Source organism: Hoplias malabaricus, chromosome 3 (assembly GCF_029633855.1).
Source record: "Hoplias malabaricus isolate fHopMal1 chromosome 3, fHopMal1.hap1, whole genome shotgun sequence".
NCBI classification, from domain to species: domain Eukaryota; kingdom Metazoa; phylum Chordata; class Actinopteri; order Characiformes; family Erythrinidae; genus Hoplias; species Hoplias malabaricus.
In genome coordinates this window covers 43,332,060-43,357,293 of record NC_089802.1, presented here as the reverse complement: position 1 = coordinate 43,357,293, position 25,234 = coordinate 43,332,060, and the positions used below count along the sequence as shown (strand labels likewise).

Sequence of the window (25,234 nt, the reverse complement as noted above, 5' to 3'; positions counted from 1 at the left end):
AGCAATCTGAATTACTTATTAAAACCATGCAAACCGATTGCCTTAAAAAGACCAAGTATTACTTGTGTAACTTAAGTACTTTACACATACATAAAACATGAATGAAAAGCAGATTCCGTACACTTTAAAATAAGCCCATTTACACAATAAATCAAGGTACTGAGATTTTAAAGTTCAATTATACATGTTTTTGTTTTTTTTTAGAATAAGAACAAAGGCTTAAAATAGGATTGGCATTGTTTTATAAGATGACAAGATGTGTACATACATGCCAGTAATTCAATAAATAAAATAAAACTACAAAATTAACATATACAGACATAAACATAAATTGCTGGTAAACCCAGGGCTGTTTATTTGAAAGGAGAGCCTTAATTTAGTTTAAACATTAGAAACGACATTAGAAAAAAAAGAATCCACTTAAGTGAGCTGTCCTAGACTCACACTTGATTTAACTCAAGAGGAGATTTTTAAGAGTTTGCAGCTTAGGTGGAAGTTTGTTCTCTCCCAAGCCAAGCATCACTCTTTGAATGAAATTGAACGTGTTTTTCATGGCTTTAGGGTAATTTAAGTGCAAAGCATATGGCAACCCAAACAAGAGGCACATGGCTTGAGGCAGATTCTGTAAATTGTCCATTACAATATCTCCCTCAACAATGATGGCAGTAGACACTGAGTCAAGGTGGAGATGATTTGGAGAGGGAGGCATATCTTCACTGATGACCCCAACAGACACTTGTGCCCAGGCCTCATCACTGTCAGAATCCTGTATAAAAAAACAAACAAAAAATAACATTACATCAGGGAAATGTTGATAGGCATAGCCATTTCTCAAAATATAAACTGCCCTGCCTATACAGCCTTCCAGCCTTTCCCATGAAGTTGTCATAAGCAACAAAAAACAAATGTGAGGAAAGTATACCTGGTCATTTGTTTATTAAAGAAATTGATCCAATATATATTTAACATAAATTGGCAACTGTATTTGAGCATTTATTTTCAGTGGTATGACCCCCTTGTGCAAATCTGATGGTAGTTTAGGTGAAATTTTTGTCCGGAAATTCTAAAAGGTTCAATCTTACCTTCAGTGTGATATGGCCAACTTCAAACCAGCTTTTCAGTGAATAGCTCACCAACAACTGCCACATCCACTTCTGAGAAGGACAGAAAATGTTTTGGTTAAAACACACCACTTGTAGTGTTGTAATTTGTAGATTAGTAGAAATTTGTAGAAACATTCCTTGATATGTGCATGTTTTAAAAGTGCTAGTGAAAAATAAATGTTTTGATATAAATGTATATTTTTTAAAATATCTATTCAAGGTCATAAAAAATTGAAAGTAGCATTTCACTTGTTTCACCAGTACACAAAAGTAACAGTTCAGGGAAAAAAGCAACATAACAGTTAAAAATTAAACTTTTTATTTACATTTCAGATGCTAATTACGACCTTGCGACGCGGGTCGTAGATTACAGGAGATCTTTGGAAGTGCGGCTAACCCGTTTTAAGGTGGAACCCCCGTACAGTGACTATTCGGGACGAATACACGTTGCGTTGTGAATAACTCTGAATACGTTGTGAAAAAACATTGCACCTCCCCATGGAAAACTCATTGAGCTTAAGCCTTACAGGTTTTCTCAGTCTATTTCCCTTGGCATATCTATAAGACCTGCTGTTGAAACTAAATTTAATACTGAAACTAAAATGTTTTTCATAGCTAAACGTACTCTAATCAGTGGCGGAGGGCGGAGGGTAAACAAGTTATAGGCGGCTAACGTTTAGTCAATTTACTATCACTAAGTCGCATATGTGACAGCTGAAATTGTTTCGCTTTATAATGTACAATATTCAATAATTTCCTAAAATATAGTAGATCTTATGTGAATAAGCGGATGCTGGAATCTAGTCTGTAAAGGATTTTAAAACAGTTAAAAAAATGACCAACTTCTGGGGGAAGTTTTCCTTTAAATTTGGCTAAATTTATTCTCCGACTAGACTCCAGCATCTTCTTATTCACAGGCAATCTACTATACTTAACTTTAAAATGTGTATTTTTCGTTTTATATTCTAAAGTGCGACGATATGAAAGCTAACACATCCACGACTAGCTAGACAGAGCTATGGGAGTATTCAGAAATAAAGTCACACAATTTTATTTCGTTAAATAAATGAAAATAAAATACATTTAAATTCGTTGCTTGCTTGACAACTTACCTTACTTCAAAAGACAAAAGCAGGCTCCACCGAAGTCATCCACCGGCCATTAAACCAGTTCTGGGCGGGAGACTGAACGTTGAGTCCTGCGCATGCTCACATCGCAGACTTTATTACTACTTGATTGTTTAAACTGTCTGCACTCAAGACAATACGTTATTGTTTTTTTTCTCTCTACAATTAACGGTAACTTACAAAAAACTAGTAAGAAGTGCATTATCTTCATAACCAAGTAAAGTTAACTAATTAATTTAAGTCATCACGGCTATTACATTTTACAGTGTAGTCTTATATCTAAGCGTATGGCAGCTTTACAGATTTATTTACATATAAATCTGCTAAATTATGCTAGAAATACTAGAGTTAATTGGAGTAAGGCACAAGGCTGTTATCAGAAAAGTCCACTGTGATTTTAGAGCTGGATTTTATAAACAATAACATGTGACTCAATCGTTTTATCGAGGCATTGGACCTGAGGTCCTGATTTGATGTTGTTCTGAGCTCGATGTCAGCTCTCATCAGAATTCCCCGTTTGTGGAGTGTAATGCAGGGAGAGAATTGACTGTCGATCCTTAATTGATAAACTCAGCCTCTCTTCCCTTGCTCTCACTCAGCCGCACACCAATCAATAACTACTGTGAGTCTCCTCGGATGAAAGAGTGTTCAGATTTATCTGCTAATATCATCTGTGTGTGTGTGTGTGTGTTTATGTTCAGAAGCATTATGGTTTATTTGCTGATTAACATTCTACTGTTGCTGCTGACACATGCATTCAGACACACACACACACACACACACACACACAGCCCATAGAGAGAGAGAAAAAGACAGAGAAGAGAATCTCCACAGAGTGTGTGTGTGTGTGTGTGTGTTGCTAATTTGGACATCCTTTCCATCTAAATATGCTATTAAATAGTTAAATATTTATATTAATTAATAACAATATTATATCAGTAAGGCTACGTTATTGGAAATAAATCATTAAATCTAAAAAAAGTACCTCAAACTCTTTTAAATCGCTGAAAATATTTAGGGCAATATTTTAAAAGTTTCTAGTTTTGTGTTTAAAGTTCTTGAAGCTGCTCATTTTGAGGTAAAAGGCCAAACACAAACAGTAAACATACATTATGTTGAGAGAAAAGGAAAAAAGGGGGTTGATAAATTAAATTTAATTAACATTCAATTGGCAGCCGACTAACAAAGTCTTTTTCTAATATCCATAACCCAGAGGTTCTGTGGTGCAGTGGGTGGGTGGACAGTTCCATTAGGTGTTTTGCATCTAAAAATAAATCAATCAATCTTTAAGAAGAAAAGAATAATAATAATAAGAAGAAGAAGCAAGTATGGTCAATAAAATGTGAGATCCATCCATCCATCCATTGTCCACGGCTTATCCAGGTCCGGGTCATGGGGGAAGCAGTCAGAATAAAGAAACCCAGACCTCCATCACCCTAGCCTCCTCTTCTAGCTCTTCCAGAGGGATAGTGAGGAATTCCCAGACCAATTGAGACATGTAGTCCCTCCAGCGTGTTCTGGGTTTTCCCCGGGGCCTCCTCCCCATTGGACACACCCCAAACACCTCACCAGGAAGGTGTCAAGGAGGCACAGATGCCCGAACCACATTAACTGGCTCCTCTCAATGTGGAGGAGCAGCGGCTCCACTACAAGTCTCTCCCGGACGTCCGAGCTCCTAACCCTGTCTCTAAGGGAATGTCCAGACTCCCATGGAGGAAAATAATTTTAGCCGCTTGTACCGGCGATCTCATTCTTTCAGGCATTACCCAAAGCTCATGACCATAGGTGAGGGTTGGGGGTAGATAGAATGGTAAATCAAGAGCTTTTCTTGTTCGGCTCAGCTCTCTCTTCACCACAATGGAAAAGTACAGAGTCCATCTTTCCACTCGTGAACAAGACCCCGAGATACTTGAACTCCTCCACTTGAGTACCATGGTCTCAGCCGCTTCACACTCATTTGTAAACTGGTCCAGCAAGAGCTGGAGGTCCCGGCTCGATGAAGACAACAAGACCACATCATCGGCAAAAAGCAGACATGTGATCCTGAGACCACCGAACTGGACACCTTCCCCCAATTGGCTACACCGAGAAATTCTGTCCATAAATGTTAAGAACAGAACCGGTGACAATGGGCAGTCCTGACGGAGTCCAAATCTGACTGGAAACTTACTGCCAGCCATATGAACCATGTGGCAGGGAATACTTATAAACCACTATATTTTCTTATGGAAGGCCAGCGGTTTGGAGCATAATGGCTAAAAGTAGCATCACCAAAGTTTTTAATTTTGCTTTTTGGAACTACTAAGAGAAAAGAGTCTGAGGGGCCTTCCTGGTTCATATGCCAAAAGCATGTCTGGGAGTTAATCTGCTGCAAGGCCATGTTGTGACTTATACTAATAAGAGAATTTTTAAATCAATTCAAGAACTAACAGGTGACCAGTGTATGGACTTTAAAAGGGAATGTTTTTCTCTGTCTGACAGGAATGAGTCTCTACAGAAAAAGGGTATATTTGATATAGTTCAAACCATGTACACATTTAAATGAAGCAAATTCAATGCATAGCATTTTCCCCCTAAGTGTGTGCAAATGTTTATTGCTTATTTACATATGAATGTGCTCACCTATTAAAGCAGATGCTTAAAAATAATATGATAAGTAGTCATTTCTTTGTCATCTATTTGTGTGGATGGGTGAATGCATTTAAAGGATGTGTGTCTGTGTACGTATGTGTGTTTGTGCATGTGTGTGTGTGGGTGTGTGGGTGGATGGCTGACAATATTCAACAGTAATTCCTTTCGATTCTCAGCGGGGTGCTTCTCTGTGCCCAAACTATTCTTTCTCACTGCAAAATCGGTTTATCTGAGAACTGTGCGCGTATGTGTGCTGTGCATGTACAGATGCACTCTACAAGCTTAAGGTCCACATGGTCAATGTCTAGCCTCAGCTAAAGAGCTAAAAAAAAAGCCACATCAGTGAACTGTGAAGCAATGAAACTAAATTCTCTGAAGACACAAAGCATTATTAAATACTCTTGAGATCAGGAGTGGATTTTGTGATCCAAAACGAATCATTAAACATAATTCAACTTAGTACCTGACCTCCCTAATGATCTTGTGGCTGAATACTATAAAGACCTCATAAAAAATGTTCCATCAACTGTTGTTCATTCCCAGATGAAGATTTCACTGTATCAGAAGGTGACAAATTTCTTAGCAATTGAAGACATGTTGGGTGTGCACAATTCCACAAACATTTGGCCATGTTGTGTAGCTGTAGTGGGAATGACAAACCTCCAAAATGCCAAGTAGTCACTTTATTCAATTTCACACCAAAACAATTTTTTGAACAGGTTTTCTGAACATGCTGGAGGATACCTGCACTAACAATTTTTGAAAAATATTCACACAAATCATCAACCCAAGTAGAGCTCAGTGACTGAAAATACAGATTACTGACTTTAATAAACATTTAATGCAAAAAAATAGCTTTATTTAGATCAGCAACTGAACACTGTACTATTCCACAAAGAACACCACTCTGCTCTATAACAAAGTCTGCAACACAACACAATAACAACACAGCTTAACTTGGTTTAGATATTTCCAATCACAGCATTTAGCCGTTATCATCTAACTTTGGCATCCAGCTTTGGCAGTGTGTAATTTTTGTGCCTCTTAGACTTTCTTAAGGCATTTTGAATCAAATTTTGTTAAAACACAAGATTGCTTTAGTCCAAAGAAACAGCTTGAAGCTGTTTGTTAGACGCTGATTTGAGCTCAGACTTCTAATGGGAGTCTTTCCTGTAAGCAACAAATTTTCTTAAGTCCCCTTTGAAAGGCGGTTGCACCAGCCTTTTTGTTCATGTTTTAGGCTTGCATGGGGAGGCTTGGGGTCACCTCAGGGCAGGCTTAGTTCATTCAAACCCATCCTCAGCACCAGCCCTGAGCACATTACTTCCATAACCAGATTTTTAAACATTTCAAAATAAGAAAAGTGGTCTTTATCCTACTTAAATATGAATTACGTTCAGTGAGTATTTGAAGATTCAATAAAAGCACCACAGCTGTGTCCGCAGACTATGCTATGTTTGCCTTGTATGCGAAATTTCGTAGAAAAGATCGATCCACTCGGGAAAATGTAACGGTGCACTAACCACATTACAAAATGTTCTTTAACTTGTTTCCTGCAATTACACATTTCTGGGTGCCACCTCCAAAAATCTGACAAATGTAAAGCATGCTGCTTTAAATCCAAACAGATTATTTAAAAACAATTAAAAAAAGCACAAATGTTATTCTAATTTTATTTACTTTAAATATTCATACAATACATGATCTTATTCACCAAAGGTTATACAATATGTACCTACAATGTGCTAAAAATGCTTGTATTTAAAAATGTATATGACCTTGTTTCTGCACTCATTGTCCTTTTACCAATTCTGGTCAGTACTGTGACACTATAATTTCCCTCATTGTTGTTCTGCAAATGTTGGCCTTTGGTCCACCCTTCACCTTGTTCCTTTTAGGACCAGAAGAGAGCAGGTAGGATTTTGGTAGTGGAACATTCTCAGCACTTCAGTGACTCTGACGTGGTGGTTGTGTGTTAGTGTGTTTTGTGGTAGTGAGAGTGGATCAGACACAGCAGTGCTGCTGGAGCTTTTAAACCCCTCAGCATTATATTATATACAACCAAAAATATCGAGCCAACAGGGTCCTGTGATCACTGATGCAAAACAAGAGATGGACATACACAGACAGTGCAGCAAGGGATGAGTCAAAGTCTGTGAATTTTCATCTGCTGAGTGGACCACAGTATTTAGAAACTGTAACAGCACTGCCCTGTTTACTCATTATTTTATTAAAACGTGTATTATACTTGGGATGAAGTTGTTACATGTTTAGATGAGGGATTTTTCGTCATGTGTTTGTGAATTTGCTGTCTCTCATGTTTGAAAGTCATTGTAGTAACTGTGTCTTCAGAACAAATTGTTTGTTTACCTGCCCAGAGGCTGATTAGTTACTCTATGGCTATGCATCATTTTCTCACTGGAGCTTAATAATTGTAAAAAAAATAAATAAAAATATTGAAATAGCTAAAATAGTAAAATGACAACTTTGTATCCTGTACATTTTATGTTATATTTCACATCAGCAAAATGTAAATGGAACAGGGGTGTACTTTCCTTTGCTTTTGAATGTAATAATATCCATACATAATTCCTGAAGATGCTTGTAGTACCCCATTATACAGAGAAAAAAACTTCACTCTGTCCTGCCCATTCATGCTGTTTCCCATTCCTTGTTACATCCTGTTCTCTGCCCTTGCCACACCCTTAAACGGTCATGTGACAAACCTCGGGTGTTTCCTGTTCTCTTAATGTTTAAAGGCCTTATGCCTTCATCTTAGTATTGTTGTCTATGGTGTGTTTTAGTTTAACAGTGTATGTGAGTCTTTGTATTCCCTTGTTTATGTTCTGTACTTTTAGTGTTTTGTTTCCTTCCTGGTCTTCATCATGTTGCAAAACCTATGCTACACTTCCCTCAAAACTGACTTTTGCTCCCCTTTGCTGGAGTCTGACTGTGTGGGAAATCTTTTCAGAGAAGTGGGTGGAGAAACAAAGTGTAGTATCTTTACTTTAAAATAACAAATGATTTGTGATGCTCTTCCCACCTGTAATAGCGAGAATAGCACCTCTCTCACTGCTCTCCAGGGCTGAGCTCCCCAAAAACCAGACTCTGCAGCTTCAGGTTCATGGGGCAAAGATCATGGTGCTGCTATGGGACATTATGAAGGAGGCTGTGATGAGACAGAGTTGTCAGAGGAAGCAAGGAAGAGAAAGAGAGTCAGAGAGCCAAAGCGGCTGTGCAAGAGTTAATACTGGACATATGAGGACTCAGACAGACGCCTGCTTCTTGTTGGACTAGTAAGTAATAACATGTTGCATGTCCATAATGTGATGCTGTGTTAGTTATTAACAAGCTTTAATGACAACAAAGTGCTAAAATCAGGTTTTTGAAAGTTAGACAGGGTCAGCACCTGCTAACTTTAGCCAGATTAGTGAATAATTTAGGCATATGTGTTTGGGCAGCTGGTAATAAGTGCTTTTCTATAGATTGTTGTGTGATTGTAAAGGCCAGAGTAACACTTTATGCCACTGGAACCCAAGTCTTGTTGATTACAAAGTGTTATAGATTTTTGAGAGCTAAGGAAGCCTGCTAACTTTAGCCAGGTTAGCAAACATTTTAGCTGCACGTTTGGACATTGATTCCAGTAATAAGTGATGTTCTGTCATTTATTTGAGGTTGTATTGGCTGGGGTTACATTTTTGGTTGGTGGAACCCAAGATTTATTAACGACAAGGTGTTAAAATCAGGTTTTGAGGGTTACTGATGAGCAAGGGCCAGTGGTAGCACCTGCAACTTTAGCCAGATTAGCCCATTTTTTATTGTTAGACATTGATTTGGTTAAGTGGTTTTCTGTCGGTTACTGTCTGGTTATAATGGCTATAATACTAGCAAAGCTACACTTTATGCATGTAATAACAGGAAACAGTGTATATTATGAATGCTATAGCTTTTATTGTATAGTCAACATTATTTATTTAATTACACACATTCTTAGGCTCAACATTCATATGTTTAGCAAACGCTGCCATCTAAATAGTCTGGAAACGCTAGCAGTATTTCAACATATTTAAAGGTTCCTGTAAGTGACAGACAGTCCTCTTGATTTCTGTCCTGACTTGATTTCAGGACAGTACTGAAGTACTGTAGATGTGAATTACACTCAGCCACAGGTGCGTGAAGCCCAGGAGACAGAAAAAGACAATTTTTACATAGTGTTTTTTTTTTTTGTTACAATAGCAAAAAATCAATCAAATTTTGTAACTTTTATTAGGACATTTTGGAAGATTATTTTAAGCAGTCTGAAATGTAATGAGCTTGGCTTTCATTTGTGTGGCCTAGGCCCTTCATAGGTCATTGAAATGCCTCAGTGTAATGCCTTTCTCACTTCAGTGTTTTTCTTTTTCCCTTGAAGCTTATCTTTCCACCAATCACTGAAGGGATTATTGGGAAACACACACACGCACAGCTTGTGATGAAATATGATCAAGTCTAAACTGTCCCCAGTCTTATTGTATGAAAAGAATGAATATCTCATCAGAAGTATCAGTCAGTATCAAAGCATATGACACAGAAAAGAGTTTTCACACTGCAGACTGTGTGACTGTGATTCAGAGGAACTGGCACACACACACACATTCACACACACACAGAGCTCAGCAGGTGGTGGGTTTCAGGCTTTGTGCTAGAAAAGAGGATAAACGTTGAAATATAGGTCCACTCCAACACACACCTTTACTGTGACAAATACACACACACACACACACACACACACAAGTCTAAGTGGGCCTTTGTGTGGTTTGCAACAGAGTGGGTTTAATCCAATCCAAACTGTTCTAGAAAAAAACACATTATGCCTGACTGACTGAATGAAACACACTTTTAATGATTTTAATGAGTTATCAGTGCACTTTCCCCCCCAAATGATTGTTAATATTCTCATTGTTGTAGCAAAAAAAGCATTATTCCTAAACCTTTTTCCTGTCTCTGGGGACTGACCTCACTTTCTTGTGGCTGAATGCCATCAAATCCTCATAGAAATGTTCTAACATCTAGTATACAACCCTTCCGGAAGATTAAAAGCTGTTACTGAGGCAAAGGAGGGCAAACTCCTTATGAACTCCCTTGATGTCAGAAGAAAGGCAGGATGAGCTGTGGTACTTGGCTCTGATGGATGCATGTGATCTTTCACTGGCTGCAGTCATTAGATCATGCAGTCAATAGAAAGTGCAAGTAGGAAGTGAACTGATGTTAATAATCATGTTACTGTCCATATGCTTCCATGCTCTGTGCAGTGGGTAATACATTAATCTGTTTTGAATTGATCTCATAATCTCATAATCTCTCACACAGCTTTCTGTCTGGCCATTTTACAGCAGAGGGCTGACTGGTCAGTGATATATTGAGGACCCTTGATTGGTGGGGAGTTTGTGCCAACTGGAGGAGCTTGTCATCTTTCTAAATTCTAAGTGTGTGTATATATATGTATATATCAGGTGTATATCGTGTATCAGGATGACAATGCACCAATACACACAGCAAGACTGGTGAAAGATTGGTTTGATGAACATGAAAGTGAAGTTGAACATCTCCCATGACCTGCACAGTCACCAGATCTAAATATTATTGAGCCACTTTGGGGTGTTTTGGAGGAGTGAGTCAGGAAACGTTTTCCTCCACCAGCATCACGTAGTGACCTGGCCACTATCCTGCAAGAAGAATGGCTTAAAATCCCTCTGACCACTGTGCAGGACTTGTATATGTCATTCCCAAGATGAATTGACGCTGTATTGGCCGCAAAAGGAGACCCTACACCATACTAATAAATTATTGTGGTCTAAAACCAGGTGTTTCAGTTTCATTGTCTAACCCCTGTATGTATGTGTGTGTGTGTATATATATATATATATATATATAGCCAATCCATCTAGCAACATGTGTTTTGGATTGTGGGAGAAAACTGTAGCACCCAGAAGAAACCCACATAGAAAATGACCCAAGGAAGAACTGAACTCTGGACCTGTTGTGCCAACATGCCACCCTGTAATGTGCCTTTTCACATCAATCCACCCTGAATTAATTTTGTTTACATCTCTCTGACTGTATTCTTCAGAAATGTTGAAAATCATTTTAATGTCCCTTTTAAACCATGTTCCCATTTAGGACAAGGTTTGTTGTGACAGCATAAACACATGTTTAAGTCTGTGGATGCATCAGAATATGTATGAAAGCGTGTTTGTTTGTTTGTTTGTTTGTGTGAGTGTGAACTGTCACTGATTGTTGATGTTGTCAGCGGACAGCAGGGAATAATCTGACATGTTTCCAGGAGTAAAAAGCTTGATGTTTGGGAACAGATAAGAGAGCAGGATTTCAAGCCTGTTTCCATGCTTTGCTTCGTTTCCACAGAGAGCCCATTAGACTAATTGATGCAAGCACTACAAAACTGGCCAAGCAGAGCATAATAATTGACTCATCCTATACTGTAGTAGGACAGAGAGGCTGAAACATTGTCATGCTTATAGAGTGGGTCTACAGTGAACATCTGATATCAGTTCATCTCACAAACCAGACCTCTGTCTGTGATCAGAGTTTGGTGCGTCTCATCATGGCCAAGAACTGGTGCTTGTTTGTCAGACAGGCAAACTGACCAGTCATGGCACTTCTGGGTGAACCACAGCAAATCAGGGAGGATTGTGGTATGGTATCAGCAGGGGTTGGTTAGAGTTTAAAGTGACACAAAACTGGTTAATACTGTGTTTTTCCTGGTGCACATGGATGATGGGAAAATGTGGATTGTTATCTTTAAATCTGGGGATTTTGAGAATTCTCTGGGGAGAATGTGTAATTACACTGAGCATTGTGGAAAAAGTGGAAGAGCACTTTTAAAACCTGCGTAGTGGTGTTGATTCCTTTCAGAGTATATGAATCTGATGCATATTCAGAGTGATTTCAGTCAAATATTAGTGAAGGAAATGTCTTTAGAGGACCTACGCATATATGTATCTGCTTTTATATTTTTTTCTCCTAATTTTTGCCTACAGAAATATTATATATTAATATATTAAATTTTTAGTTTAAGGTAAAAGCATTTTTACCTTTTACTGCATGTTAACAAACAAAAAATGAACACCACGTAATTGTATTTCATGATGTCATAATTTCATGATGACAATACTACTGCTTTCAATAATAATAATAAAAAATAATAATTAAAAACAACAACAAGGAACTGCCACTTCGAAGAGTGGTGCTGAATTTTACTTCTAAGGCCCAGTCCACACGGATCTGTTTACTTTATTAACGTAGATTTTCCTCTCAGTTTTTGACATTATCATGCCAGTCCAGTAGAGGGCCATAGTACCTCTTAAAGAGAGGCTTCTAAACACCACGACGCGTGAGATAAACACCGAGCTATTCATTCCAAATCACTCCATGCACTACACAAGTAATGAAATGACTGAATCTAGACCTTAACAGCGCATTGTAGATTTCTAATAAAGCATCTTTAATATTTATTCAAACGTGGGAATCTGAAATCTAGTGCTAGCTGCATGTTCACTGTAGTTTAATGACGTATGTACTTCACTATAAAGGGAATGAGGAGCTATTTTGCATTTCAGCCAGAGACAGGCATGCTGTGTGACGTCAGTGTTTCCGAAAAAATATCTTGTTTACGTTTGTCCATAGAAAACAGTGACAGTGGCTTTTTCAAAAACTTGGAGAGCATTTTCGAAAACATCAACCATACAGTAGTTAATAATCAATCAATCAATCATTTATGAAATGTTTGTCTGAAAATCAACTCTAAGAGGTAATCAGAATAAAATATGACTGGCCTGGCCCATGCTCTCAAAAGAGAAAGCATCACTGGACTGTTAGACCAGGACTAGTCTCAATTCATGTCCCAATTAAGACTAATTTCAGCAGGCAGCTCAGAACACGGGGACAGCTGGAAGGTTGTGTAGTTTGTGTTTGTAATGATATGAGTGGACTCTGGATGTGTAAATAGTTGTTTGCATGTGTTGGCCAGACACACAAACAAAGCCGTGTAGAGAGAGCAGAGAGCACATGGTGTGAATAATGGGAGCAGCGCAGACCGGTCTCTCAGAGCATGTGCTACACTCTCCTGTGGGACCGAGAGGAGGCATCTGCAGCCACACACCCACACACACACACACACACAGCTTCACAGAAGTGATTCAGAACCAAGCACACTCTCTCAGCCTAGTAAGCTAGGGTTGCCAGATTTCAGCTGTGGCAAAAACAAAAAAGCCATACAAATACAGCATTAAACAGGTGATTCAGAGCCGAGGTCTATGTAGCAAAGTGCTGCCTCAACCTCCCTCCCTGTCACCCACCCCACCCCCCTTTCTCTCTCCCCCTGCCTAGTAAGGACGTGTTGCCAGGTTTCAGCTATGGTTTAAACCAGAAGTCCCTGGTGGAACAGGGTTGTGGTTTGTCTTTTGTTTTTACATTTTTCTTAATATTTTCCTGAAATATTTATTAGTCCTTGTTAGTTCTTACATTTGCCAGGTTGCAAATTCAACATTTAATTTCCCCATAAAATGTATGTTTTTAGATCTCACGCTAACACAGACAAACACAGGCACAGAGAAATCGTCCAGGTGCTGAGAAATGTTCACACTGTTTCTTTCTAATCATCGCACCACTTCAAGGTCCTTAAATGAGATTTTCCCTCCAGAGATTTGCTGTTGATGTTTTTGCTCAGAGAATTCCCAGAGCGCGTGGCACAACAGGTAAAGTCCCACTCCAGGTGACCGTCTGTGAGGGGTGTGGTGTGTTCTCCCTGTGTCTGTGTGGGTTTCCTCCGGGTGCTCCGGTTTCCTCCCACAGTCCAAAAACACACATTGGTAGGTGGATTGGAGACACAAATTGGATTGGTGTCCGTAGGTGTGAATGTGTGAGAGTGAGCGAGTGTGTGTGTGTGTGTGTGTGTGTGTGTTGCCCTGTGAAGGATTGGCGCCCCCTACATGGTGTGTTCCTGCCTCCCGCCCAATGATTCCAGGTAGGCTCTGGACCCACTGCGACCCTGAACTGGATAAGTGCTTACAGACAATGAATGAAATCCCAGAGTGCTTCCCTTTCCAAAGAGGAGTCTGAGTTTCCAAAGCTCTGATTAAAGGTTTGCAGCTGTGTTACATCAGCCTATTAAATTACCTACATTTAAAAATATATTTAATTGTCTTTCCTATCCATTAGGGCACGTGTTCCAAGCCCCAAAAGTTTATAATCCTTTTATAATCATTCTGACAGCAATTATAAGGTTTAAGGGCAGCTTTCCATGACTCTTTCACTGACTGACACACACACTCGCTCTGCACCAAATCCAACAGTGTTCCTACTTTTCAGATCTCCAATAGGTTTAAAGTCATAAAACTAATGTAGGACTAATGTGGATAACCTAGGACAAAAGGAAGTGATCACAGATAGCCTTCAGATTCAGGCCACTTCTGGTGATGATACGGCACTTCTGGCCCACGTTTAAAAAAGCCCATTCAGCTGCAAATCACAAAACAGTTGTTGCCCATGTCTGGCTAAGATGGCTGTGCTCCCCTGGCATATTTAAAGTGAGCAAAAACTGGTGTGATTTCTGGTCAATACATGGTTCTTATCTGGTGTGTATGTGGTCCTCGTGGCAAGAGGGAACAGGTCCCCAGATTCTGGGACAGAATAATTTTGATATCCAGGACTGTGCTGGAAAGATATCATTCATTCTTTCATTCATAATCTGTAAGCGCTTATCCAATTCAGGCTCGCGGTGGGTCCAGAGCCTATCTGGAATCACTGGGTGCAACACACCCTGGAGGGGGCCTACACAGACACAGGGAGAACACACCAACTCCTCACAGACAGCCACCCGGAGGAAACCTACACGGACACAGGGAGAACACAGCACACTCCTCACAGACAGTCACCTGGAGGAAACCCACGCAGACACAGGGAGAACACAGCACACTCTTCACAGACAGTCACCTGGAGGAAACCCACGCAGACACAGGGAGAACACACCACACTCCTCACAGACAGTCACCCGGTGGAAAACCACGCGGACACAGGGAGAACACACCAACTCCTCAGACAGTCACCCGGAGGAAACCTACACGGACACAGGGAGAACACACCAAACTCCTCACAGACAGTCACCTGGAGGAAACCTACACGGACACAGGGAGAATACACCAACTGCTCACAGACAGTCACCCAGAGGAAACCTACACGGACACAGGGAGGACACACCACACTCCTCAGTCACCCGGAGTGGGTATCAAACCCACATCCTCCAAGTCCCTGGAGCTGTGTGACTGTGACAATTCCTGCTGAATGATGATTTACTGTGTCTCACTGCACAATGAAGCTCAAACCTGCTTAGCATATGCATTCATATACTCATTTTACTGACTAATGTATATATGTTTATTTTTCTGTTACATCAATTTATCTGAGGCACTTCAGCTCATTCTGCCTGTACCCCACTCTCTCACCCTGGCTTTGGGAATTTAATCTCAGGCTTAGTTTAACCCTGCTTACTGAAGCACTCAAGAGCTTTGTGGAACACTTGTGCTTGTTTCTTTACCCTGTTTTAACTCTGTGTGTGTGTGTGTGTGAGTGTGAGTGAGAGAGAGAGAGTGAAAGAGAAAGAGGGGGGAGCAAGCAGAATGAGCCCTTATCTCTTAATTCCCTCATTAAGTCCTTATCAATGGTTTTAATGCTAATTAAGATGCCGTTTAAAGTGATGGAGAGGCGGGTTAGTGCTGGGAAGCCGGATGCGCCTTTCACTCCAGCCAATTAATACATACATACACAACACGCACTTACACCCTCCCACCCACCACCCCGACACACACACACACAGCCAGTGTTCTTTAGCCAAGCCTGGTGTTTATTCCATATTTATAGCTGTGAGCAGAAGACCCCCGCTCCCTACAGTAATGTCCTATGCAGTCCTCCCACGGTTAGAGGGCTGTGCCTGTTTTAAATGGCACCTTTCAGCTGGTGGTGTATTTTTGTGACCAGGATTGCTCTTCTTGGGTGGAACGGCTCTCTGGTTGATTGTACAAGTTTGCAGTCCTTTTCTTCCCGGCTGGTCATGCCCGCTGTGGTTACCCACTCACCCAACATTTTTTCTGACATAAAATGGTTTAAAATAGAAGACGAAAAAGACCTTGCTCTACTCTGGTATAAAGGTTATATGCTAGGTGTTGAAACACTGCTGTAGAGATTTGATTGTGTTCAGCCATGAGCGCTTTACTTGGGTCATGTGCTGATGATGGGACGATTAATCACAAGCACCGCTTCTACTCCTCCCAAAGATGTAGAATGGGTTCCTGCCCATCTTAAAAAGTTACATAGCAGTAACTATGTAGGAGCAGCAACCCGCTCTTTGTCACCGAGTACTGAATTACACTGCACCTACTGCATCCTACACATTAATACAGCGTGCTCTCTGTAACGTCTTTCTGTTGTATTGTTCCGGTATTGTTCAATCCTTAGTGTTAAAGATCTGACCTGTTTTTCTAACTTTGCTTTGACTTTTCGGATTTATGTTCAGTGTTTGCTCCTGTGTGTATTTCATTCATTCATAACCCTTATCCAGTTCAGGGTTGCAGTGTCCAGAATCCAGTGGGGTTCCAGAGCCTACCTGGAATCATTGGGAGCAAGGCAGGAACACACCCTGGATAGGGCACCAGTCCTTCACAGGGCAATACACACACTCACACATTCACTCACACCTACGGACACTTCTGAGTCGCCAATCCACCTACCAGTGTGTGTTTTTGGACAGTGGGAGGAAACCGGAGCACCCAGAGGAAACCCACACAGACACAGGGAGAACACACCACACTCCTCACAGACAGTCACCCGGAGGAAACCCACACAGACACAGGGAGAACACACCACACTCCTCACAGACAGTCACCCGGAGAAAACCTACGCAGACACAGGGAGAACACACCACACTCCTCACAGACAGTCACCAGGAGGAAACCCACGCAGACACAGGGAAAACACACCACACTCCTCACAGACAGTCACCCGGAGGAAACCCACACAGACACAGGGGGAACACACCAAACTCCTCACAGACAGTCATCTGGAGGAAACCCATGCAGAAATAGGGAAAACACACCACACTCCTCACAGACAGTCACCCGGAGGAAACCCACACAGACACAGGGAGAACACACCACACTCCTCACAGACAGTCACCTGGAGGAACACCTGGGGTGTTGCAGGTCAGTGAAGAATCCCAGTGATTTTGAAAATATAAATTTAAGATAAAAAGTGTTGCTTAAAGCTAAGGCTTAAGTTTAGGATAAGGTTAGTGTTAGGAGTAAGGTCAGGGTTAAAGATACACAAGGTGGGATCAGGCAAGCTTCACAATTAAAACGGAGAGATTTTAACGTAAATATATTAAGGAGTTACAGTTGGAGTTAAGGTCGGGATCAGGATTTGGTTTGGGCTTAGGGTAAAAGGAAGTGTCGGGGTGTGGGTTAGAGTAAGGTTTTATGTTTAAACTTAGGTGAATGGTAAGTTTAGAGTTACATTTATGGTTATGGGTTAGGTTTAAGGTTTAGGTTTAAAGTGTTAGGATTAGTGTGAAGTTATTAGGTTAAGGTGTATGACGTCAAAAGAGTTCTGAGAACCAAAAAACAGAATCCATAACCAATGAATTTTGTTAAATTCTTGAAGAATCCGTTTATGCTTTTATTTTGCCTTTTCTCAGTTGCCCTTCTCTCAGTCTCACTTTCGCCTCCAAAAGTTTCTCACTTTTGACTTTTGATGGTGTCAGGATCTAGACAGTCATTGGCTGCTGAAGTTAAGCCCCGCTCACCCAGCCCATTCTGCACACCCTAACCCTGATTGGAAAATGACTTTAAGCTTCTATGACAGACTGGGCATTATTAAAAGACATAATCGTTAAAAATAGTTGATATGGCTTACCGGTGTTTGCCGGTCGGTCATTTTTCAAACAGGGTAAGATTGGCATGCTCTCGCTGACGTAGCGGAGTGTGCAGAATCAGCTGGGTGGGCGGGGCTTAACTTCAGCAGCCAATGATTGTCTAGATCCCGACCCCCGTCAAAAGTCAAAAGCGAGAAACTTCTGAAGGCGAAAGTGAGACTGAGAGGAGCACAACTGAGAAAAGGTGGAATGAAAGCGAAAACGGATTCTTCAAGAATATTAAACTCAGAATAGACGATTATATACAGAAATATTCTGTTTACAAACCTGTTTTTATAAATCTCTATATTAATGAGAGTTTCTCAATTATAAAATGACATTTATTGGTTATTGATTCTGTTTTTTGTTTCTCAGAACTAAGGCTTGTTGTATTTTGGATAAAGAAAATGTAAGTCTACACAAAATGCATGTAATCATCTGTAATGGCCCCACAATGCATGAAAACAGACCGCAGTGTGTGTGTTTGTGTGTGTAGGGCTGAAGTGGCCTGTAGACGTGGTAACTGAGCTCTGCACAGAGGTGGAGACGGATGAGACGGAGTGTGTAGATTGTATTAAGATGGATAAAGACATTGTGCCGCTGAGAGCTGGTGACAAGCGGAACACTGATGCGAGTCTAAGCTCAGAAATGAATGCGCCCTGAGCTTTCTTCCTCTTTTTCCTTTTAAATATTTCTCAAGCACCGAATGACAGAAAGCATTTTATTACTGTTGCGTACTGAGAAATTGGGTGTTGTGTAAGCTATATTTCAACTCCTTAAAATGCAAGAACCTGTGTGCAGGTGAATACTTCAAATCCTCGCTGTCATTACTTTCACAACTTGCACATCAGTCTCAGAGTAAGTTTTGAATAATTATCCATGCGCTGTTCAGAACAGCGTGCTTTTGCAGTTACTGCTGCAAGGCTGGGCAAGTTTTACAGAGAGATGTAAATGTGTATTTTGTAAAGCTACATTTAAATGAATGAGTTATGAAACAGTGATTTCTGAAGTGGTGGAGCTCTGTTTAAAACTTCTGAGATTAGTTTAAGTGGTGTTTGTAATCCAGAGCTGACCATCCACCATTTCACTAATCTTTCATGTGGTTTAATGCAATCAAAGGCACACAGAAATGTTACTACTGTAAATTCCTCCCAGAAGAAACGCTGGATGAGCAGGTGTCTGGAAATTTAAATATGGTGTATATATAAATACAGTGTAAGGGAAGACTTGGAGGTTAAGTGGATTTAGAGACAGAGTCACGATATACATATGGTCTCTTTTTTTCCTCTTCATTTTTCTCCCTTTTCTGGTTTTCTTAATCTCCACTTTGTCACATACTGTCTAACACACGGAACCCATCCCCCATTTTTTACATTCTCTCTCTCTCTCTCTCTCTCTCTCTCTCTCTCTCTCTCTCTCTCTCTCTCTCTACATAAGGCAGGCTTTCCTGAAGACCAAAGAGGGCCATTACCCAGGGGTCATTAGGCCCCAAGCAGAGCGTGCCAACACTGTTACTCTATTTTCACATGGGACGTGTGTGTGTGTGTGTGTGTGTGTGTGTGTGTGTGAATATGCAAGAAGCTTGGTCCATGTCTAGCGAGTGTGTGTGTGATAGATGGAAATTCTCTTTGCATGTATTAATGCATTTGTGATGATCTCATTCATTCTTTCTCAAGGCCTTTAGTATATATTTCAGAAAAAAAAACCTTGTATCTCCACTTTTGATATTTTTCATTTTGGACATAATTTAAATAGCAGCAGTGTGTATAAATTTCCTGTCTGACGCATGAACAAAATCAGTTCTGAAAAATGTCTTACAATGTATAAATTAATGTATTTGATGTCAATGCAATTTAAGGCTGGTGTTTCTAACCGTGAAGTTATTCTTTAGAAGACAGCGGGGTTTTTGTTCAACATTGATGAAAAACAATATTAATGATGCAGTAGTTATAGTTCTATAAGGAACTCACACCCCTCCCACAGTCTGTTATCCCTGCTGCCATCAGGGAAAAGGTTCAGGAGAATCTGCACCAGGACCATCAGCTTTCTTTCTTTCCAGTGAGTTGCTGGAAACCTGGCTCTAATACTGATCTAATAATGAGGTTAATAAAATAGTTCATATTTACACTGTCCACCATATTGCTCATATTTTTAATCTTTATATCGCTGCTGAATTATATTATTATAATAATAATTAGTTTTTATTTCTTAGGTTTTTCCATGACTACATTTTACATCTTTTGTGTTGTTTAAACTTCCTAAAAAACAAACAATATTGATTAAAATTAATATTATATTTAGATTTGTTTTTCTTCAAAATGCAAATAACTCTGTAATGCCTCGCTCTCTGGGTGGATAGGATGGCCCTCATTCTCCTACCTTCCCTTTGCTCATGGTGTTAGCTAGCATTGTATCTTTTAGCTGATGTGACAGATCTGGGTAGTTTACATTCTCCTCCGGCAAATTAAAAGGTTCAGTTGCATGGCATTAGCAGCAGATCAAAAAGAAGCACAGCTCACATCAGATGAAGAATCAACTTGCTTTATAGTTTCTAACTGAAACAGTGTATGCTCAGTGGAGCTGGTCCCCACACAGCAGACAGAGATTTTAAACAATTTTAGTCTCTGACACATCCAGGCCACAAGGGGGCAATATAATAGCAGTTTTAGAACATGAAGAAGAATCATAGGAGAAGGTAACCCCTTTCTCCTGTAGTAAGTTGACTCTGTTAGTTATTTCAGCAAACAGCTGTGTATGAGCCCAGCTCATACAATATTCAGAGCTTCATGTCTGAGGCTTTCTGAGGTCACTGTGTACTGTAGCATATGATTTCTTTTTTGAATAACAGGGTAGGGATCCTACAGTACTGCTCACACCATCCACTCATACTGATCCAGCACTGTTCTCTCACACTATCTATATTTATCATTGAACCATTTGAATATGATTTAATTCAAAAACTGTAAGCGCAGTTCAGGGTCGCAATGGGTCCAGAGGGTACCCGGAATCATTGGGCGCATGTCTGGAACACACCCCGGAGGGGGCGCAGTCCTTCACAGGGCAATACACACTCACACATTCACTCACACCTATGAACACTTTTGAGTCGCCAATCCACCTACCAACATATGTTTTGAACTGTGGAAGGAAACCCACACCAATACTGTCAGGAGTCCCTGACAGTCACCGGGAGCAGGGCTCGAACCCACAAACCAGAACCCTGGAACTGTGTGACAGCGACACCACCTGCTGCGCTAATGTGCCCCTCACGATTACAATGTTGCAATTAAAATGTTACTCACTAAGAGAGACTGAGGCCTGTTGTTCTCTATAGGGCTCCCAGGTTTGGATGTGATGCTTCTTCAAGCTAGAGTCAACAGTTAGACCACTGCATTGCATTGTAATTTATCACAAATATTTTCTATTTCTTTTAAGACCTGTTCTTTCATCCATCTTTACAAGCTTCAAGTTTATTGCTGGGAACACACTCACACAAACACACCTGCTGCACCATGAATCAAAATTAGGAAAATACAAGCTTTTGTTTTGGCAGAGATTATACAAAATAAAATTCATCAAACTTTTCTGGTTATTTACACAGACAGGTTTATAGAGCCCTTTAGCTAAGATTATAACACTGACCTGATCACCTGACACAGGAGCTGGATTGTAGCTTTAGCACAGTGCCAGGCAGGCGTCCTCAGGAAATGGGAATGGCGAGCAGCCATGGAGGAAGTGACAGGTTTTGAGAAATGGGAGTAAAGCTGTCCAGTGAAAACTCTCCTGAAACTTAATAGTGGTCCACAGGTTCCATTATTACAAAGAGGCACTTGTTTTTGTGTGACAGGTCTGGGATTAAACGGAAATCTGCTCTCAGGAAGCAAGTGTTTGGTGGTGTTGTCGTTATTCTGACAGAGCATGGACATGCATTTCTAGGCCATTTTATGCAGAGTGCTTTCTGCTGACCTTTTTATTTGACCATTGTCCTCAAATCCTTTCGGTGCTGTTCTTTTTTTCTGGCACTGGCATTTTTCAAAATCATCTGAAAATGGGAGGTGATTTACAATAGAGACACTGTAAACAGAACAAAAAAAACATGGTAAATCAAGGTTAAATTCAGGTTTAAATGTAGGTGCTGAGAGCTGTAAATACTATTTCACTCTGTCACCCAATCACTATGGTCCCATTAATTTGCTTCTACAACATACACCCATCAGCCACAACATTAAAACCACTGAGATGTGAAGTGAAGCAGGATAAATGGGTAAGCGTAAGTATCTGAGTGACTTTGATGGGGTCCAAACTGTGATGGAAGGACAACTGCTAAACTGGTGAGTGGATCAAGCATGCCTTAATTATTTATTTATTTGGCACTTGAGTTCATCTGGTCTGATCCTAAAAAAGAGCTACAATAGCTCAACTAACTATATCATCCTTCTACCCTCTCTATCCTCCTCCAAAAGTTACCTAGTGTAGTTTCTGCAGTGTTGAGCCCCGAGTTACTACAACAGAAGGTCTGTTCTCCCTTATTACAGATCAGTGAGGCATCACAAGGATTTTGAAGCTGTACTTTTAAGGGAAAAATATGCAGCATTCTCCCAGAACTCCCAGAAGAGATCAAGAGTCCTGCGACTGAAGCTGTATTCAAATCCCAGATAAAACAGAACTCTTCCCTCTTCTGAGCTTTCAGATAAGATGTTGGAGACAAATGACTTAAATAAAGATAAGGCCTGATTTAATTATTCAATTGGGAACAGCTTTTATAAAAGAAATCTTCATAAGAAACTTGTGATATATGTAACCTTTGTTTGACCCAGAAAACCGTAAGTGCCTATGTGCAGAAGAACACGATGTGGGGCCTGCTATCTAAATAAAGATGGTTTTCAGTCCTAGACCGAGAAGTCACAGGTGGTGCAAGACTGTCCTTGCGAAAATGATGAAAAGGTTTCTTTAAAAACAAAGCTGTCATTCCTAATTTGGACTTTCAAACATGCAGTACATCATGTTTAAATAGGTTTAGTTGCTATTTGAACAGCCGTGGCCTAAAGGTTAGAGAGGAAGGCTTAGGAGTGAGAAATTGTTGGTTCGATTCCGACAGCCGGCAGGAAAACTGGGGGTGGTGAGAGTGAAGGAACAGCACTGCTATTCTTTAGCAATTCACAAACCCACAACGGCTCCCCAGGTGCCAAGGATGGCTGCCCGCCACTCTGGGTGTGTTTACAGCCCCTAGTGGGCTAGTGTGTGTGTGTTCACTGCCACAGATAAATGCAGAAGACACATTTCGTTGTACATTGTGTAATGACAAATAATTGCACATTAAATAAATGGGTTTAGTGCAGAACCTTAGACACACCCTGGCCACTAGGTGTCAGTGTAATGTGTAAAGTTTCATAATACGAAGAACACTTGTTGCGCTTGTTATTAAGGGTCTTTTGAGAAGGTTTTGCAGTGAGACTGAAGATTACTTACATGGGGCATGTGTGTGTCCTGATTCCTGTGTCATGATCAGATTAATGACTGTGTGTGTTTGCATGCAGAAAATGGGATATTTAATTGGTGACTTGCTCTGGTGTCCCATGCATGTCTGTGGGTGTATTCTGTTTCTTTGTCTGTGTGCGTGTGTTGCTCATCAGTTTGAGATGCTGTGACATTTGAGCTTTTATCTCCCAGCGTACCCTGCAGCACTGAAGGCCGGGTGCTGTTGGTAGTTTACAGTCCGGAGGTTACCACAGTGTGTTTTCTGCTGTAAATAAGAAATAAATCAGTCATTTGTCTGAGTTCTCTGACAGTTACCTCTGCTCTTCTGTGAGCAGGAGCCTCATCTGCACCCTACTGTATACAAACAACATGTCTGTGCCAGACACCGGAGCTCAAATCTAAGATAAATTCACCGACTGGCGGCTTGATTCAGAGTCGCATTGCAGGGACTCAGGATGGGACTCGGACTTCAATCCCAATGACTCATGACACGACTCGTGACCTTTACACATTGACTGTGGTTTATTTGTATGGTTTGTTTAGATGACAGTAAATGAGCTGGAACATATATAAGTATGACTTATGTTTTGTTACACACCAGATGTGCTTATTTGGTCCAGGAAAATGCAGCATTATTGTTATATTTTTATTCTTCCACAGGTGAGAGAAACTGACCGACTGGCACAGGAACAGTCAGCTCATTGTGTAATCTCAGCACCTAGTGTCTATAATAAGTCCAAAAAGTGTGCGGCACGTTATAATGGATTTAATCTGGGTTACCAACATCTGAAAATATGCACCCCCCCCCCCCCAAATGATCTTAAGTAGTGTTCCTTTAAATCATGAGTATCCAGTATCAGCATTTCCATTTATAAATATTAAGTTTAAATATTAGAGAATATGGCATCCATTTCTTTTCTATTGTGTGCCCATATCATGTTCAATATGTAACAGTGTTTGAAACTGCACCGCAGTGACTGTAGACACAACTCAGATTTACAGTGAGTGTGTCGTGCCCTGTGAGGGACAGATGACACGTCCAGGGATTGTTTCTGCCAAGTCCAGAGTGTGTAGACCCTGAACTGGATACGAGGTTAGAGAGAATGAACGAATGAATCCTTTACATGTATCATGAGCCCTGAAACGTACTTGCAGAAAATGAATGATCTTTTGGATGCTAATAAAAACCATTGACAAATGAATGGCATGGTTTGGGTTTCACACTGAAAGGTGCTGCAGAGAATGAATATGTAAAATGATGTTAAATGCCATGACTGTAGAGTTAAGCCGGAATGACGTGTGGTCTGACTGTCTGTGTGTTTGCAGAGTATTTTTCTGTTCAGGCAGGAAAATAAAGTATGAGTGAAGCAGAGAGAGTGAGAGAGAGAGAGAGAGAGAGTGAGAGAGAGAGAGAGAGAGAGAGAGAGAGAGAGAGAGAGAGAGAGAGTGGCATGTGTGGAAGGATGTTTTGCGCTTTCTACCTGGCCCGGAGACAGGGGCAACACGGTGTGATTAATTCCTCTCTGAGTGTGCCCTACTTGATGGGTATGTTGTGTGTATGCAGCTGTGTGTGTGTGTGTGTGTGTCAGTGAGCGTGTTGCTCATTCAGCTCAGACACAGCAAGCCCAGAATAGCATCTCTGTCAAACACACACTCCCTCATTTCCTCTGTTCATATCATATTGCCAGACGCTTGTTGGCCGATGTGTCTGACAGGCCATTTGACCAATAACAGCTTATGTTCTTTGTTGTATATCAAGGCCCCACCCCCAGGGTTCTTTCTTGACCTTCCCCTCATTTAACCCCATTCATCTTCTCTAATATAGAGCACAAATTAACAAAGTGCTCTACAAGGCCCTGCCCCACTGCCTTACTTTCAATGCTTATTCTTAAGGGGACACATTCTACACTGGTCTCCTATTTTTCTGCTCTTCAAAC

At 40.6% G+C, this 25,234-nt stretch overlaps 1 long non-coding RNA gene across 1 annotated transcript; it reads right to left on the bottom strand.

The window, feature by feature from the left end:
- Nucleotides 1–358: 358 nt before the first annotated feature.
- On the bottom strand, nt 359–2,293 carry LOC136690852 (uncharacterized). Its single transcript, XR_010801792.1, has 3 exons — nt 2,216–2,293; nt 1,083–1,154; nt 359–766 (listed from the first exon to the last, which is right to left on the bottom strand). It is a non-coding gene; the product is annotated as an uncharacterized lncRNA (long non-coding RNA).
- Between the last annotated feature and the right edge of the window lie 22,941 nt (nt 2,294–25,234).